Source organism: Lithobates pipiens, unplaced genomic scaffold, assembly GCF_037356315.1.
Source record: "Lithobates pipiens isolate NorthernLeopardFrog02 unplaced genomic scaffold, aLitPip1_a1.2 Scaffold_10, whole genome shotgun sequence".
In the NCBI taxonomy this organism is placed as follows: Eukaryota; Metazoa; Chordata; class Amphibia; order Anura; family Ranidae; genus Lithobates; species Lithobates pipiens.
Genome location: NW_027507686.1, coordinates 222,618,966 through 222,638,373, shown reverse-complemented (window position 1 = coordinate 222,638,373; position 19,408 = coordinate 222,618,966). Strand labels below are relative to the sequence as shown.

The following is a 19,408-nucleotide window of genomic DNA, read 5'->3' as shown; positions in this document are numbered from 1 at the left end:
ACCCCCTATCAGCCAATCAGGTGCGCAGGGTTTGTGTTACCTGTCACCTGATTTGTTGAAACGACAGGCTCTGTGATTGGACATGTGATAGGTGTCCAATCATAGCAGAGGAGGAGCAGGCTGGAGAAGACATCAGGGTCAGGGAAGAAATGGGGGACACTGGACATCACCGTCACCCGATGCCCACCCGAGACAAGGCAAGTGCTGGGCAGATGGGCGGCACAGTGGCAGCTTTTTCAGGCTTGTCGGTGATTACACAGCAAGGATCGAAGAACCTCAATGGATATAGGCGTGGAAACAGTTTATTTAAAACATTTTGCTTGTCTTGCAAAACACTCTCAAACCAAGGTTTTACTGTATATGTAAAGTGCTGTGTAAATTGATGGCGCTATAACAGTATCTCATGGACAGAGGACAGAGTGGGGGGTTGTAGTCAGTGGGGGGGTTGTACTCAGTGGCGCCTCCTGCGCTGGCCCCAGCTACCTGGAGACGCGCTCAAAATGAGCGGACTTTTCTCCGGGCGGGAAAAGTCCGTTCATTTCAAAAGTACGGTGGACTGGCACACGCACGGCCGGATTGTCCGCTGAAATGCGAGACCGACGGAAAGATTGGACTGCAAAACTACTTTCTAAGCCCGCCGTACTTTTGGGTAAAAAAAAAGTCCGCCTGAGGCTACACACGGGAGGATTGTTTGATCGTGTGTACGTGGCATAAGAGTACCTGAACTTCCTTTCCAACCCTCTGATCCCATGTTAAGAGACTGTTCATTGTCTACGGTTTTTGCAAATAAAATCCATTTAAGTGGATCTGTCGTCAGTCTCTCAAGTTACTGGGCCATCTACCACGGGACACCCCGTGGCCCAATCTAACCAGCAGCTCCTTCGGGGGTTAGTGCTACATTTGTATATATCTCTTTGGGATGTGGTGCCCTTGATCCCCTGACACCTGGCAGGTTCAATACATCTTATTTTGGTGGTATTTCATGACAACTTTGTTTTTTTTAAACATATAAAAGTCCCGACCCCAACCTGATAGAACACCTTGGGGATGAATTAGAGCAGAGACTGCGAGCCAGGACTTCTCGTCCACATCAGTGCCTGACCTTACCAATGTTCTTCTGCAAGAATGGTCAAACATTCCCATAGACACACTCCAAAACCTTGTGGACAACCTCCCCAGAAGAGTTGAAGCTGTTATAGCTGTAAAGGGTGGGCCAACTCAATATTGAGCCCTACGGAATAAGACTGGGATGCCATTAAATTTCATGTAAAGGCAGGTGTCCCAATACTTTTGATAATATAGTGTGTGTATACACAGACGTTTAGAAATAAATGTAAACATATTAAAACATGAAATCATGGATGGTGTCAATAGGGCAGTGGCAGTAAAACAGGGGAATATGTACCGCACGTCGTGATTAGGATGTGCCCAGGCTCACCCTGTGGGCATACCGTTGGGAATGCCACAACCCTGGTATCCTCTTCAACAGCGGGCGGTCAGCTTTCAGATAAAAGTGGTCTCTGCGGTGGATTTGTCGCAAGATCACTTTTATCGTCGGAGGGAGAAGGGCCCCCCCCGCCGTGCTGCGGCCATCTCCACCGCTTACCAGAGCCGTCTGTAGTGGCAGAGACGATCGCGTCCTCTTTCCTGTGAGGCTGGATGCCACGTGAGGGAAAGATGCCCCCACTCTGCTCCATACCATTGGATGGCGGAAGAGACTTCAAAGGTCACTTCCCCCTAATGGTCTTAAAAGGGGATTTTTTTTTGTAAATAAAAAAAGACATTTAAGTGTAAATGTGATATCTGAGGTCTGCTTGACCCCCAGAACTCACATTTAGGGGGTCCTGTCATGCTTTTTTTCTATCACTTTTTTTAAAAGGACAGAGTACAAGTAAAATAAAGAAGAACATTTTTTTTTTTAGGTAACCCGCCGAGCTCGCACGCAGAAGAGAACGCATACGTTAGTTGTGCCCGCATGTGAAAACTGTGTTAAAATGCCAAACCCTCTCTACCCCTCACACACCCCCCCTCTCTACTCCTCACATCCCCCTCTCTACCCCTCACACACCCCCCCTCGTCTACTCCTCACACCCACACCCCCCCCCCCCCCCCCCACTCCTCACACCCACACCTAGGGTTGCCTAGGTGTGGGAGAGGCACAGACATGGCAGGATCCGGGGGGGTGCTGATTTACACCCAGATTTCTGTTGTGCCCTCCCTTTGATGTGATGCCTGATTGGCCACTGATCTCCCCCCCACCATCGCCCGCACTCAGAGCTGGGAAAAGGCAATGGCACCCTGCAGCAGTGAGAGGAGAAGTGGCAGAGTGGAGAGATGGCATCAGACTGTACACACACACTTTGATTACCGCCCCCCTATCTCCTCCAAGGGCTGCTCATCTCCTGGTGTTCTGTTGAGAAGTGCCCCCCCATCGAATAGTGCCCGGTATGTACTGCGCATGCGCCATAAGGAACAGCACAGCAGCTGATTTGCCGGTCAGATGGGCTGACGTAATCAGAGCGCATGCGCACACCGTAGGAGGTGTCTCTCGATGGGAGATACCATTTCACAGGCACAATTTAAATCTATACAAACAGCGGGGGAGACCGTAGTTCTCAGATTGTGCATCGCTGCTGCTGGAGGGCGGCTAGTGTGTGTTGAAGAGCTGGTTTTGTCTGTGTTGCAACCCGACCTTTCCCATAGGCAAAACCGGCCGTTCAACACAGCAAACCCGCCTGCAACACAGACAAAACCGCACCATCATCACACTGTAAAGCTGCCCGCAACAGCGAGGCACAATGTGAGAACTACAGTCTCCCCCCGCTGTTTGTATAGGTTTCAATTGTGGCCCTGAAATTGTATCTCCCATCGAGAGATGCCACCTACGACACCCTGGTCACGTCACTCCAGGTGATCGGCAAATCTGCTGAAGTGCGGCTCCGTCCTGCGCATGCGCGGGCACTATTCCATGGGGGGGCACTTCTAGACAGAACACCGGCAGCAGGAAATGTGGATGGGGGGCGGTAATGACACTGTGTGTGTGTACAGCCCAATGTCATCTAAGAGCAATCCTGTCTCATGTGCTGGAGGAGCGCTGTAGTGACAGGAGAGGATGAGGAGGGGAAGGTCACAGGGAAATTGTACACAATGGAGGAGGGGAGGGGGGGGGGGGGTAAAAGTTTGTGCTTTGGATGTTTGTGGAGAAGGGGGGTGGGCATTTATCTGTGCTGTGAGGTGTAATCAGGATGGGGGGTGTATTTGATAGAAGGAGAAATAGGGAGGCATATGTGCTAGGGAAGTTTTGGGGGATTTGAGCCGGACGGGGAATGTTTGCCCTAAGGGTGTGGGAATTTCTGCTAAGAGGGGTAAATTTCTTCTGGGGGGGGAGATTTGGGTAGGGAGGAAGAATGTGTGCTAGGAAAAGGGTAATTTGGAGGGGGTTGTGGATTTGTGGGGGGATTTACTCTTGAAGAAGGGATTTAGGGATTTTTTTTGCTAGGGGGAAGGATTTGTGTTAGGAGTGAGGGCTGGGGGAGGATTTGTGCTGGGAGTGGGGGTTGGGGGATTTGTGCTGGGAGGGGGGGTGGGGGGGATTTGTGCTGGGAGGGGGGGTTGGGGGGGGTTTGTGCTGGGAGTGGGGGGGGATTTGTGCTGGGAGAATGGATTGGGGGGGTTATTGCTAGAAGGGGGGATTGGGGAGGATTTGTGTTAGGAGGGGGTTGGGGGGATTTGTCCTGGGAGAATGGATTGGGGGGTTATTGCTAGAAGGAGGGATTGGGAGGATTTTTGCAAGGAGGAGGGACTGGGAGGATTAGTGATTTGGGGGATTTGTTCTAGGAGGAGGGATTGGGGGCGGGAGGATTTGTGCTAGGAGGAGGGATTGGGGGGTAGATTTCTGCTAGGAGGGGGCATAGGGGTGGGATGCGAGTTGGTGGGGGGGCATATAACTGTGTAGTGGATACTCCCACTTTGAATTAGATATAATGATGAAAAGTGACCCGCTGCCGCAGGCACCCGATATCTTATGGGTATGTAATGTGATTGGTATATATATGGAATGGAGGGGCTGCTGTAGTGATTGGCAAATGAATTGATGCATCAAAGCTGACATGACATCGGTGTACAAGGATGTAATTAATGGCGATTCCAATAATGTGACAATAATGAGCAAATAAATATCCAACACGTGAGAATTCATATAATACAATCCAGAGCACTTTAGGTGCTGATAACAGTAATAAATATATGAAAAGAAGGTGGAGATGAATGTATAAAATACGGAGGATTCATCTGTCAATGTGCAGCGATTGCTATGAAGACAGCAGAATATTAATAGTGATTTATAAACAGACGACTCCGAAGTAAAGGGGGAGATGAGAAATCTGAGGCGACTTTCACACTGAAAAATAGCGGCAATTTACCGCCGATCCCCCCCAAAAGTGTGAAAGAGCCCTAAATTGTTCTCTCTTGTAATCCTTTAATGTAATGGGGGGTCCCTTCCAGTGTTGTAGGAGGGATTGGGGGAATTTGCGCTGGGAGGAGGGGGGATCCTGTCATGGAGGAAGTCAGGGGGCCCCTGTCAGGAAGTCGGGGGGCCTTGTTGTGTAGGAAGTCGGGGGGGCCCTGTCATGGAAGTCGGAGCCCCAATCAGGTAGGAAGTCGGGGGGGCCCCTGTCATGGAGGAAGTCGGGGGGGGGCCCTGTCATGGAGGAAGTCGGGGGGGGGGGCCCTGTCATGGAGGAAGCCGGGAGGGGGGCCCTCTCAGGGAGGAAGTCCGAGGGCCCCTGTCAGGGAGGAAGTCAGGGGGGCCCCTGTCAGGGAGGAAGTCAGGGGGGCCCCTGTCAGAAGTCGGGGGGGGGGGCCCCTGTCAGAAGTCGGGGGGCCCCTGTCATGGAGGAAGCCAGGGGGGCCCCTGTCATGGAGGAAGTCGGGGGGGCCCCTATCATGGAGGGTATGGGTTGCCCTTATCGAGGAAGTTTGGGGTCCCTGTCATGGAGGGTGTCAGGGGCTCCTGTCATGGAGGAAATTAGGGGCCCCTGTCATGGAGGAAGTCGGGGGATTCTGTCATAAAGGAAGTTGGTGGGCCCCTGTAATGGAGGGTGTCGGGGGCCCCTGTCGTGGAGGGAGTCGGGGGGGCCCCTGTCGTGGAGGGAGTCGGGGGGGCCCCTGTCGTGGAGGGAGTCGGGGGGGGCCCTGTCAGGAAGTAAGTCGGGGGGAGTCATGGAGGAAGTCTGGAGGGTGTCGGGGGGGCCCCTGTCATGGAAGAAGTCGGGGGGCCCGTCAGGGAGGGTGTCGGGGGCCCCTGTCATAGAGGAAGTCTGGAGGGTGTCGGGGGGGCCCCTGTCATGGAAGAAGTCGGGGGGCCCGTGTCACGGAGGGTGTCGGGGGGCCCGTGTCATGGAGGGTGTCGGGGGGCCCCTGTCACGGAGGGTGTTGGGGGGGCCCCTGTCACGGAGGGTGTTGGGGGGGCCCCTGTCAGGAAGTAAATCAGGGGCCCCTGTCATGGAGGAAGTCGGGGGCCCCTGTCATGGAGGAAGTCGGGGGCCCCTGTCATGGAGGAAGTCGGGGGCCCCTGTCATGGAGGAAGTCGGGGGCCCCTGTAATGAGGGGTGTCGGGGGTCCCCTGTCACGGAGCGTGTCGGGGGTCCCCTGTCACGGAGGGTGTCGGGGGTCCCCTGTCACGGAGGGTGTCGGGGGTCCCCTGTCACGGAGGGTGTCGGGGGTCCCCTGTCACGGAGGGTGTCGGGGGTCCCCTGTCATGGAGGAAGTTGGTGGGCCCCTGTCATGGAGGAAGTTGGTGGGCCCCTGTCATGGAGGAAGTTGGTGGGCCCCTGTCATGGAGGTTGTCAGGCCCCCTGTCATGGAGAGAGTCGGGGGCCCCTGTCATGGAGGGAGTCGGGGGCCCCTGTCATGGAGGGAGTCGGGGGGGCTGTCACTGTAGGTGTCGTGGACCCCTGTCACGGTGGATATGGGGGCCCCTGTCACGGGGAGTGTCGAGGGACCCTGTCACGGAAGGTGTCGGGGGGGCCCCTGTCACGGAGGGTGTCGGGGGGCCCCTGTCACGGAGGGTGTCGGGGGGCCCCTGTCACGGAGGGTGTCGGGGGGCCCCTGTCACGGAGGGTGTCGGGGGGCCCCTGTCACGGAGGGTGTCGGGGGGCCCCTGTCACGGAGGGTGTCGGGGGCCCCTGTCACGGAGGGTGTGGGGGGCCCCTGTCACGGAGGGTGTCGGGGGGCCCCTGTCACGGAGGGTGTCGGGGGCCCCTGTCACGGAGGGTGTCGGGGGCCCCTGTCACGGAGGGTGTCGGGGGCCCCTGTCACGGAGGGTGTCGGGGGGCCCCTGTCACGGAGGGTATGGAGACCACTGCCTGGAATTTCTCTTCCCTCAGACCAGAAAGGAGGGGAGAAAACACTGACAGATCGTTACACAAGCCCGCCCACATCCCGACACTGGACCCGCCCGCCGTCAGGTGACATCGGTCATATGACACTTACTGTCTCTCCAATAGATGTGCTATGAAGAATGGGGGGATGTAGTCTCCGATTTGTCCTCTGTAGGGCGCTGTGTCCTGTCAGAACAGCTCCGAAAAGCAACACTCCCTCTTCCTGGCACAGCAGCAGCTAAGTGACGCCGCTCCGGCAACCTGTGCCTTATAATGTTATCTACTCTTCATCTGATTGGAGGACTCGATCGTCATCTGATTGGCTGAGGTGAGCATCTCCATCTCCATGACAACGGGGGACACAGGCTGGTTCCATGTCACTGGGGGGGCAGTCTAGATGTCACAATGGGGGAAAGTCTGTGGGGGGGGGCAAGTCTGGATGTCACCTGGGAGGGGGCAAGTCTGATTGTCACCTGGGGGGACATCCAAACTGGCCCCCCCTGGTGGATGTCACCTGGGGGGGCAAGTCTGGATGTCACATATGGGGGAAAGTCTGGAAGTCACCTGGGGGGGCAAGTCTGGATGTCTTTTGGGGGGGGGCAAGTCTGGATGTCACCCAGGGCAAGTCTGTCACAGGGGAGGCAAGTCTGGATGTCTTTTGGGGGGCAAGTCTGGATGTCACCCAGGGCAAGTCTGTCACGGGGGGCAGTCTGGATGTCAGGGGGCAAGTCTGGATGTCACCTAGGGGGGCAAGTCTGGATGTCACCTTGGGGGGGCAAGTCTGGATGTCACCCAGGGCAAGTCTGTCACGGGGGGGCAGTCAGGATGTCACATGGGGCAAGTCTGGATGTCGGGGGGCAAGTCTGGATGTCACCTGGGGGGGCAAGTCTGGATGTCACTTGGGGGGACATCCAGACTGCCCCGTGTGACATCCAGACTGGCCCCCCCTGGTGGATGTCACCTGGGGGGCAAGTCTGGAAGTCACCTGGGGGGGGGGGGGCAAGTCTGAATGTCTGTTGGGGGAGGCAAGTCTAGATGTCACATGGGGCAAGTCTGGATGTCACCGGGGGGCAAGTCTGGATGTCACCAGAGGGGGGCAAGTCTGGATGTCACCCAGGGCAAGTCTGTCACGGGAGGCAGTCTGGATGTCACACGGGGCAAGTCTGTCACCGGGGGAGGGCAAGTCTGGATGTCACCTAGGGGGGGGCAAGTCTGGATGTCACCTGGGGGGACATCCAGACTGCCCCGTGTGACATCCAGACTGGCCCCCCCCTGGTGGATGTCACCTGGGGGGGCAAGTCTGGATGTCACATATGGGGGGCAAGTCTGGAAGTCACCTGGGGGGGGCAAGTCTGAATGTCTTTTGGGGAGGCAAGTCTAGATGTCACCCAGGGCAGGTCTGTCACTGGGGGAAGTCAGGATGTCACATGGGGCAAGTCTGGATGTCACCAGAGGGGGGCAAGTCTGGATTTCACCCAGGGCAAGTCTGTCACGGGAGGCAGTCTGGATGTCACACGGGGCAAGTCTGTCACCGGGGGAGGGCAAGTCTGGATGTCACATATGGGGGGGCAAGTCTGGTAGTCACCGCGGGGGGGCCCAAGTATGGATGTCACCGGGGGGGGCCAAGTCTGGATCTCACCTGGAGGGGGGGCAAGTCTGGATGTCACATATGAGGGGGCAAGTCTGGATGTCACCTGGGGGGGCAAGTCTGGATGTCACCTTGGGGGGGCAAGTCTGTATGTCACACCGGGCAAGTCTGTATGTCACATATGGGGGGCAAGTCTAGATGTCACATATGGGGGGGCAAGTCTGGATGTCACATATGGGGGGGCAAGTCTGGATGTCACCTTTGGGGGGGCAGTCTGGATGTCACCTTTGGGGGGGCAAGTCTGGATGTCTTTTGGGGGGGCAAGTCTGGATGTCACCCAGGGCAAGTCTGTCATGGGGGGGGGCAAGTCTGGATGTCTTTTGGGGGGGGCAAATCTGGATGTCACCCAGGGCAAGTCTGTCACGGGGGCGGTCTGGATGTCAGGGGGCAAGTCTGGATGTCACCTGGGGGGGGCAAGTCTGGATGTCACATATGGGGGGAAAGTCTAGAAGTCACCTGGGGGGGGGCAAGTCTGGATGTCTTTTGGGGGAGGCAAGTCTGAATGTCACCCAGGGCAAGTCTGTCACGGGGGGGTCAGGATGTCACATGGGGCAAGTCTGGATGTCACCAGAGAGGGGGCAAGTCTGGATGTCACCCAGGGCAAGTCTGTCACGGGGGGCAGTCTGGATGTCACACGGGGCAAGTCTGTCACCAGGGGAGGGCAAGTCTGGATGTCAGATATGGGGGGGACAAGTCTGGATGTCACCGGGGGGGGGCCTCAAGTCTGGATGTCACCTTGGGGAGGCAAGTCTGGATGTCACCCAGGGCAAGTCTGTCACGGAGGGGTGCAAGTCTGGATGTCTTTTGGGGGGGCAAGTCTGGATGTCACCCAGGGCAAGTCTGTCATGGGAGGCAAGTCTGGATGTCACCTGGAAGGGCAAGTCTGGATGTCACCTGGGGGGACATCCAGACTGCCCCGTGTGACATCCAGACTGGCCCCTCTGGTGGATGTCACCGAGGGGGGCAAGTCTGGATGTCACATATGAGGGGGCAAGTCTGGATGTCACCTTGGGGGGGCAAGTCTGTATGTCACATATGGGGGGGAGTCTAGATGTCACATATGGGGGGAAGTCTAGATGTCACGTATGGGGGGGCGCAAGTCTGGATGTCACATATGGGGGGGAAGTCTGGATGTCACCTTGGGGGGGCAAGTCTGGATGTCTTTTGGGGGGGCAAGTCTGGATGTTACCCAGGGTGAGTCTGTCACGGGGGCCAAGTCTGGATGTCTTTTGGGGGGCAAGTCTGGATGTCACCCAGGGCAAGTCTGTCACGGGGGGGCGGTCAGGATGTCACATGGGGCAAGTCTGGATGTCAGGGGGCAAGTCTGGATGCCACCTGGGGGGACATCCAGACTGCCCCTTGTGACATCCAGACTGGCCCCCCTGGTGGATGTCACCTGGGGGGGGCAAGTCTGGATGTCACATATGGGGGGAAAGTCTGGAAGTCACCTGGGGGGGCAAGTCTGGATGTCTTTTGGGGGAGGCAAGTCTGGATGTCACCCAAGGAAAGTCTGTCATGGGGGGCAGTCAGGATGTCACATGGGGCAAGTCTAGATGTCACCGGGGGGCAAGTCTGGATGTCACCGGAGGGGCGGCAAGTCTGGATGTCACCCAGGGCAAGTATGTCACGGGGGCAGTCTGGATGTCACACGGGGCAAGTCTGTCACCGGGGGAGGGCAAGTCTGGATGTCACCTGGGAGGGGGCAAGTCTGGATGTCACATGGGGTGAAATCTTAATGTCACATATGGGGGGCAAGTCTGGATGTCGCCCAGGGCAAGTCTGTCACCGAGGGGGCGCAAGTCTGGATGTCACCGGGGGGGCGCAAGTCTGGATGTCACAGGGGGCAAGTCTGGATGTCACAGCAGGGGGGAAGTCTGAATGTCACCCTGGGCAAGTCTATCACTGGGGGGCAGTCTGGATGTCACAGGGGGCAATCTAGATGTCACATATGGGGGGGCAAGTCTGGATGTCACATATGGGGGAGTGGCAAGTCTGGATGTCACATATGGGGGAGTGGCAAGTCTGGATGTCACCTGGGAGGGCAATTCTGCATGTCACCTGGGAGGGCAAGTCTGGAGGTCACCTGGAGGGGCAAGTCTGGATGTCACCTGGGATGGGGCATGTCTGAATGTCATCCAGGGCAAGTCTGTCACAGGGGGGCATTCTGGATGTCTCACCGGGGGGCAAGTCTTGATGTCACAGCAGGGGGGCAAGTCTGGATGTCACCCAGGGCAAGTCTGTCACAGAGGGGTAGTCTGGATGTCACACGGGGCAAGTCTGGATGTCACCGGGGGGAAGGGCAAGTCTGGATGTCACCGGGGGGAAGGGCAGGTCTGGATGTCACCGGGGGGAAGGGCAAGTCTGGATGTCACCTTGGGGGAGCATGTCTGTATGTCACACCGGGCAAGTCTGTATGTCACATATGGGGGGGCAAGTCTGGATGTCACATATGGGGGGGCAAGTCTGGATGTCACATAAGGGGGGGGCAAGTCTGGATGTCACATATGGGGGGGAAGTTTGGATGTCACCTTGGGGGGGCAAGTCTGGATGTCTTTTGGGGGGGCAAGTCTGGATGTCACCCAGGGCAAGTCTGTCACGGGGGGGCAAGTCTGGATGTCTTTTGGGGGGGCAAGTCTGGATGTCACCCAGGGCAAGTCTGTCACGGGGGGCGGTCTGGATGTCAGGGGGCAAGTTTGGATGTCACCTGGGGGGGCAAGTCTGGATGTCACCTGGGGGGACATCCAGACTGCCCCGTGTGACATCCAGACTGGCCCCCCTGGTGGATGTCACTGGGGGGGCAAGTCTGGATGTCACATATGGGGGGAAAGTCTAGATGTCTTTTGGGGGAGGCAAGTCTGGATGTCACCCAAGGCAAGTCTGTCACGGGGTGGCAGTCAGGATGTCACATGGGGCAAGTCTAGATGTCACCGGGGCGCAAGTCTGGATGTCACCGGAGGGGCAAGTATGTCACAGGGGGCAGTCTGGATGTCACACGGGGCAAGTCTGTCACCGGGGGGAGGGCAAGTCTGGATGTCACCTGGGAGGGGGCAAGTCTGGATGTCACATGGGAGTGAAATCTTAATGTCACATATGTGGGGGCAAGTCTGGATGTCGCCCAGGGCAAGTCTGTCATGGGGGGGCAAGTCTGGATGTCGCCCAGGGCAAGTCTGTCACAGGGGGCGCAAGTCTGGATGTCACAGGGGGGCAAGTCTGGATGTCACAGCAGGGGGGGCAAGTCTGAATGTCACCCAGGGCAAGTCTATCACTGGGGGGGGGCAGTCTGGATGTCACAGGGGGCAATCTAGATGCCACATATGGGGGGGCAAGTCTGGATGTCACATATGGGGGAGTGGCAAGTCTGGATGTCACGGGGAGGAAGTCTGGATGTCACCTGGAGGGGCAAGTCTGGATGTCACCTGGGAGGGGGCATGTCTGAAGGTCATCCAGGGCAAGTCTGTCACAGGGGGGTATTCTGAATGTCTCACCGGGGGCAAGTCTTGATGTCACAGCAGGGGGGCAAGTCTGGATGTCACCCAGGGCAAGTCTGTCACAGAGGGGCAGTCTGGATGTCACACGGGGCAAGTCTGGATGTCACCGGGGGGAAGGGCAAGTCTGGATGTCACCGGGGAAAGGGCAAGTCTGGATGTCACCGGGGGGAAGGGCAAGTCTGGATGTCACCGGGGGGAAGGGCAAGTCTGGATGTCACCGGGGGGAAGGGCAAGTCTGGATGTCACCGGGGGGAGGGCAAGTCTGGATGTCACCGGGGGGTGGGCAAGTCTGGATGTCACCGGGGGGGCAGTCTGGATGTCACCGGGGGGGCCAGTCTGGATGTCACACGGGGCAAGTCTGTCACATGGGGGGCAAGTCTGGATGTCACACAGGGCAAGTCTGTCACCTGGTGGGGGCCAGTCTGGATGTCACCTGGTGGGGGCCAGTCTGGATGTCACGGGGGGCCAGTCTGGATGTCATACGGGGCAAGGATGTCACCTGGTGGGGGCAAGTCTGTATGTCACATATGGGGGGGGCGGCAAGTCTGGATGTTACAGAGGGGGAGCGGCAAGTCTGGATGTCACAGAGGGGGGGCAAGTCTGGATGTAACAAGGGGGGGCAAGTCTGGATGTCTCACGGGTCAAGTCTGTCACGGGGGGGAAAGTCTGGATGTCACAGAGGGGGGGCAAGTCTGGATGTTACAAGGGGGGGCAGGTCTGGATGTCTCACGGGGTAAGTCTGTCACGGGGGGCAAGTCTGTATGTCACACCGGGCAAGTCTGTGTGTCACATATGGGGGGGGCAAGTCTGGATGTCACATATGGGGGGGCAAGTCTGGATGTCACATATGGGGCGGTAAAGTCTGGATGTCACATATGGGGGGGCAAAGTCTGGATGTCACATATGGGGGGGCAAGTCTGGATGTCACATATGGGGGGGCAAGTCTGGATGTCACATATGGGGGGGCAAGTCTGGATGTCACATATGGGGGGGGCAAGTCTGGATGTCACATATGGGGGGGCAAGTCTGGATGTCACATATGGGGGGGGTCAAGTCTGGATGTCACATATGGGGGGGTCAAGTCTGGATGTCACAAATGGGGGGCGGCAAGTCTGGATGTCACATATGGGGGGCGGCAAGTCTGGATGTCACATATGGGGGGCGGCAAGTCTGGATGTCACAGAGGGGGGGGCGGAAAGTCTGGATGTCTTTTGGGGGAGGCAAGTCTAGATGTCACCCAGGGCAAGTCTGTCACGGGGGGCAGTCAGGATGTCACATGGGGCATGTCTGGATGTCACTGGGGGGCAAGTCTGGATGTCACCAGAGGGGGGGCAAGTCTGGATGTCACCCAGGGCAAGTCTGTCACGGGGGCAGTTTGGATGTCACACGGGCAAGTCTGTCACCGGGGGAGGGCAAGTCTGGATGTCACCGGGGGGGGGCCCAAGTCTGGATGTCACCTTGGGGGGGCAAGTCTGGATGTCACCCAGGGCAAGTCTGTCATGGGGGGCAGTCAGGATGTCACATGGGGCAAGTCTGGATGTCACCTGGGGGGGGCAAGTCTGGATGTCACCTGGGGGGACATCCAGACTGCCCCGTGTGACATCCAGACTGGCCCCCCTGGTGGTTGTCACATATGAGGGGGCAAGTCTGGATGTCACATATGAGGGGGCAAGTCTGGATGTCACCTTGGGGGGGCAAGTCTGTATGTCACATATGGGGGGGGCAAGTCTAGATGTCACATATGGGGGGCGCAAGTCTTGATGTCACATATGGGGGGGCCAAGTCTGGATATCACATATGGGGGGAGTCTGGATGTCACCTTGGGGGGGCAAGTCTGGATGTCTTTTGGGGGGGCAAGTCTGGATGTCACCCAGGGCAAGTTTGTCACGGAGGGCGGTCAGGATGTCACATGGGGCAAGTCTGGATGTCAGGGGGCAAGTCTGGATGTCACCTGGGGGGACATCCAGACTGCCCTGTGTGACATCCAGACTGGCCCCCCCCGGTGGATGTCACCTGGGGGGGCAAGTCTGGATGTCACATATGGGGGAAAGTCTGGTAGTCACCTGGGGGGGCAAGTCTGGATGTCTTTTGGGGGAGGCAAGTCTGGATGTCACCCAAGGCAAGTCTGGATGTCATCCAAGGCAAGTCTGTCACGGGGGGGGCAGTCAGGATGTCACATGGGGCAAGTCTAGATGTCACCGGGGGGCAAGTCTGGATGTCACCGGAGGGGCGGCAAGTCTGGATGTCACCCAGGGCAAGTATGTCACGGGGGCAGTCTGGATGTCACACAGGGCAAGTCTGTCACCGGGGGAGGGCATGTCTGGTTGTCACCTGGGAAGGGGCAAGTCTGGATGTCACATGGGGGTGAAATCTTAATGTCACATATGGGGGGGCAAGTCTGGATGTCGCCCAGGGCAAGTCTGTCACGGGGGGGCAAGTCTGGATGTTGCCCAGGGCAAGTCTGTCACGGGGGGAAAGTCTGGATGTCGCCCAGGGCAAGTCTGTCACAGGGGGGGCAAGTCTGGATGTCGCCCAGGGCAAGTATGTCACCGGGGGGCGCAAGTCTGGATGTCACCGGGGGGCGCAAGTCTGGATGTCACCTTGGGGGGGGGGCAAGTCTGGATGTCACCTGGGGGGGCAAGTCTGGATGTCACCTGGGGGGACATCCAGACTGCCCCGTGTGACATCCAGACTGGCCCCCCCCCTGGTGGATGTCACCTGGGGGGGCAAGTCTGGATGTCACATATGGGGGGCAAGTCTGGAAGTCACCTGGGGGGGGCAAGTCTGAATGTCTTTTGGGGAGGCAAGTCTAGATGTCACCCAGGGCAGGTCTGTCACTGGGGGAAGTCAGGATGTCACATGGGGCAAGTCTGGATGTCACCAGAGGGGGGCAAGTCTGGATTTCACCCAGGGCAAGTCTGTCACGGGAGGCAGTCTGGATGTCACACGGGGCAAGTCTGTCACCGGGGGAGGGCAAGTCTGGATGTCACATATGGGGGGGCAAGTCTGGTAGTCACCGCGGGGGGGCCCAAGTATGGATGTCACCGGGGGGGGCCAAGTCTGGATCTCACCTTGGGGGGGGGGCAAGTCTGGATGTCACATATGAGGGGGCAAGTCTGGATGTCACCTGGGGGGGCAAGTCTGGATGTCACCTTGGGGGGGCAAGTCTGTATGTCACACCGGGCAAGTCTGTATGTCACATATGGGGGGCAAGTCTAGATGTCACATATGGGGGGGCAAGTCTGGATGTCACATATGGGGGGGCAAGTCTGGATGTCACCTTTGGGGGGGCAGTCTGGATGTCACCTTTGGGGGGGCAAGTCTGGATGTCTTTTGGGGGGGCAAGTCTGGATGTCACCCAGGGCAAGTCTGTCATGGGGGGGGCAAGTCTGGATGTCTTTTGGGGGGGGCAAGTCTGGATGTCACCCAGGGCAAGTCTGTCACGGGGGCGGTCTGGATGTCAGGGGGCAAGTCTGGATGTCACCTGGGGGGGGCAAGTCTGGATGTCACATATGGGGGGAAAGTCTAGAAGTCACCTGGGGGGGGGCAAGTCTGGATGTCTTTTGGGGAGGCAAGTCTGAATGTCACCCAGGGCAAGTCTGTCACGGGGGGGTCAGGATGTCACATGGGGCAAGTCTGGATGTCACCAGAGAGGGGGCAAGTCTGGATGTCACCCAGGGCAAGTCTGTCACGGGGGGCAGTCTGGATGTCACACGGGGCAAGTCTGTCACCAGGGGAGGGCAAGTCTGGATGTCAGATATGGGGGGGACAAGTCTGGATGTCACCGGGGGGGGGCCTCAAGTCTGGATGTCACCTTGGGGAGGCAAGTCTGGATGTCACCCAGGGCAAGTCTGTCACGGAGGGGTGCAAGTCTGGATGTCTTTTGGGGGGGCAAGTCTGGATGTCACCCAGGGCAAGTCTGTCATGGGAGGCAAGTCTGGATGTCACCTGGAAGGGCAAGTCTGGATGTCACCTGGGGGGACATCCAGACTGCCCCGTGTGACATCCAGACTGGCCCCTCTGGTGGATGTCACCGAGGGGGGCAAGTCTGGATGTCACATATGAGGGGGCAAGTCTGGATGTCACCTTGGGGGGGCAAGTCTGTATGTCACATATGGGGGGGAGTCTAGATGTCACATATGGGGGGAAGTCTAGATGTCACGTATGGGGGGGGCGCAAGTCTGGATGTCACATATGGGGGGGAAGTCTGGATGTCACCTTGGGGGGGCAAGTCTGGATGTCTTTTGGGGGGGCAAGTCTGGATGTTACCCAGGGTGAGTCTGTCACGGGGGCCAAGTCTGGATGTCTTTTGGGGGGCAAGTCTGGATGTCACCCAGGGCAAGTCTGTCACGGGGGGGCGGTCAGGATGTCACATGGGGCAAGTCTGGATGTCAGGGGGCAAGTCTGGATGCCACCTGGGGGGACATCCAGACTGCCCCTTGTGACATCCAGACTGGCCCCCCTGGTGGATGTCACCTGGGGGGGGCAAGTCTGGATGTCACATATGGGGGGAAAGTCTGGAAGTCACCTGGGGGGGCAAGTCTGGATGTCTTTTGGGGGAGGCAAGTCTGGATGTCACCCAAGGAAAGTCTGTCATGGGGGGCAGTCAGGATGTCACATGGGGCAAGTCTAGATGTCACCGGGGGGCAAGTCTGGATGTCACCGGAGGGGCGGCAAGTCTGGATGTCACCCAGGGCAAGTATGTCACGGGGGCAGTCTGGATGTCACACGGGGCAAGTCTGTCACCGGGGGAGGGCAAGTCTGGATGTCACCTGGGAGGGGGCAAGTCTGGATGTCACATGGGGTGAAATCTTAATGTCACATATGGGGGGCAAGTCTGGATGTCGCCCAGGGCAAGTCTGTCACCGAGGGGGCGCAAGTCTGGATGTCACCGGGGGGGCGCAAGTCTGGATGTCACAGGGGGCAAGTCTGGATGTCACAGCAGGGGGGAAGTCTGAATGTCACCCTGGGCAAGTCTATCACTGGGGGGCAGTCTGGATGTCACAGGGGGCAATCTAGATGTCACATATGGGGGGGCAAGTCTGGATGTCACATATGGGGGAGTGGCAAGTCTGGATGTCACATATGGGGGAGTGGCAAGTCTGGATGTCACCTGGGAGGGCAATTCTGCATGTCACCTGGGAGGGCAAGTCTGGAGGTCACCTGGAGGGGCAAGTCTGGATGTCACCTGGGATGGGGCATGTCTGAATGTCATCCAGGGCAAGTCTGTCACAGGGGGGCATTCTGGATGTCTCACCGGGGGGCAAGTCTTGATGTCACAGCAGGGGGGCAAGTCTGGATGTCACCCAGGGCAAGTCTGTCACAGAGGGGTAGTCTGGATGTCACACGGGGCAAGTCTGGATGTCACCGGGGGGAAGGGCAAGTCTGGATGTCACCGGGGGAAGGGCAGGTCTGGATGTCACCGGGGGGAAGGGCAAGTCTGGATGTCACCTTGGGGGAGCATGTCTGTATGTCACACCGGGCAAGTCTGTATGTCACATATGGGGGGGCAAGTCTGGATGTCACATATGGGGGGGCAAGTCTGGATGTCACATAAGGGGGGGGCAAGTCTGGATGTCACATATGGGGGGGAAGTTTGGATGTCACCTTGGGGGGGCAAGTCTGGATGTCTTTTGGGGGGGCAAGTCTGGATGTCACCCAGGGCAAGTCTGTCACGGGGGGGCAAGTCTGGATGTCTTTTGGGGGGGCAAGTCTGGATGTCACCCAGGGCAAGTCTGTCACGGGGGGCGGTCTGGATGTCAGGGGGCAAGTTTGGATGTCACCTGGGGGGGCAAGTCTGGATGTCACCTGGGGGGACATCCAGACTGCCCCGTGTGACATCCAGACTGGCCCCCCTGGTGGATGTCACTGGGGGGGGCAAGTCTGGATGTCACATATGGGGGGAAAGTCTAGATGTCTTTTGGGGGAGGCAAGTCTGGATGTCACCCAAGGCAAGTCTGTCACGGGGTGGCAGTCAGGATGTCACATGGGGCAAGTCTAGATGTCACCGGGGCGCAAGTCTGGATGTCACCGGAGGGGCAAGTATGTCACAGGGGGCAGTCTGGATGTCACACGGGGCAAGTCTGTCACCGGGGGGAGGGCAAGTCTGGATGTCACCTGGGAGGGGGCAAGTCTGGATGTCACATGGGAGTGAAATCTTAATGTCACATATGTGGGGGCAAGTCTGGATGTCGCCCAGGGCAAGTCTGTCATGGGGGGGCAAGTCTGGATGTCGCCCAGGGCAAGTCTGTCACAGGGGGCGCAAGTCTGGATGTCACAGGGGGGCAAGTCTGGATGTCACAGCAGGGGGGGCAAGTCTGAATGTCACCCAGGGCAAGTCTATCACTGGGGGGGGGCAGTCTGGATGTCACAGGGGGCAATCTAGATGCCACATATGGGGGGGCAAGTCTGGATGTCACATATGGGGGAGTGGCAAGTCTGGATGTCACGGGGAGGAAGTCTGGATGTCACCTGGAGGGGCAAGTCTGGATGTCACCTGGGAGGGGGCATGTCTGAAGGTCATCCAGGGCAAGTCTGTCACAGGGGGGTATTCTGAATGTCTCACCGGGGGCAAGTCTTGATGTCACAGCAGGGGGGCAAGTCTGGATGTCACCCAGGGCAAGTCTGTCACAGAGGGGCAGTCTGGATGTCACACGGGGCAAGTCTGGATGTCACCGGGGGGAAGGGCAAGTCTGGATGTCACCGGGGAAAGGGCAAGTCTGGATGTCACCGGGGGGAAGGGCAAGTCTGAATGTCACCGGGGGGAAGGGCAAGTCTGGATGTCACCGGGGGGAAGGGCAAGTCTGGATGTCACCGGGGGGAGGGCAAGTCTGGATGTCACCGGGGGGTGGGCAAGTCTGGATGTCACCGGGGGGGCAGTCTGGATGTCACCGGGGGGGCCAGTCTGGATGTCACACGGGGCAAGTCTGTCACATGGGGGGCAAGTCTGGATGTCACACAGGGCAAGTCTGTCACCTGGTGGGGGCCAGTCTGGATGTCACCTGGTGGGGGCCAGTCTGGATGTCACGGGGGGCCAGTCTGGATGTCATACGGGGCAAGGATGTCACCTGGTGGGGGCAAGTCTGTATGTCACATATGGGGGGGGCGGCAAGTCTGGATGTTACAGAGGGGGAGCGGCAAGTCTGGATGTCACAGAGGGGGGGCAAGTCTGGATGTAACAAGGGGGGGCAAGTCTGGATGTCTCACGGGTCAAGTCTGTCACGGGGGGGAAAGTCTGGATGTCACAGAGGGGGGGCAAGTCTGGATGTTACAAGGGGGGGCAGGTCTGGATGTCTCACGGGGTAAGTCTGTCACGGGGGGCAAGTCTGTATGTCACACCGGGCAAGTCTGTGTGTCACATATGGGGGGGGCAAGTCTGGATGTCACATATGGGGGGGGCAAGTCTGGATGTCACATATGGGGCGGTAAAGTCTGGATGTCACATATGGGGGGGCAAAGTCTGGATGTCACATATGGGGGGGCAAGTCTGGATGTCACATATGGGGGGGCAAGTCTGGATGTCACATATGGGGGGGCAAGTCTGGATGTCACATATGGGGGGGGCAAGTCTGGATGTCACATATGGGGGGGCAAGTCTGGATGTCACATATGGGGGGGGTCAAGTCTGGATGTCACATATGGGGGGGTCAAGTCTGGATGTCACAAATGGGGGGCGGCAAGTCTGGATGTCACATATGGGGGGCGGCAAGTCTGGATGTCACATATGGGGGGCGGCAAGTCTGGATGTCACAGAGGGGGGGGGGGCGGAAAGTCTGGATGTCTTTTGGGGGAGGCAAGTCTAGATGTCACCCAGGGCAAGTCTGTCACGGGGGGCAGTCAGGATGTCACATGGGGCATGTCTGGATGTCACTGGGGGGCAAGTCTGGATGTCA

The 19,408-nt window shown here is 58.2% G+C and overlaps 1 protein-coding gene across 3 annotated transcripts in view; it reads left to right on the top strand.

The window, feature by feature from the left end:
- Positions 1–6,513: 6,513 nt before the first annotated feature.
- The window catches only part of CRY2 (cryptochrome circadian regulator 2), a 113,296-nt gene continuing 100,401 nt past the window's right edge, over positions 6,514–19,408 (top strand). The window contains exon 1 of one of the 3 annotated variants that reach the window (XM_077461957.1): positions 6,514–6,708. The gene's annotated coding sequence lies outside the window, so the exon portion shown is untranslated. The remainder of the gene's footprint in view (positions 6,709–19,408) is intronic. The other 2 variants (XM_077461950.1, XM_077461966.1) reach the window with 2 other exon arrangements.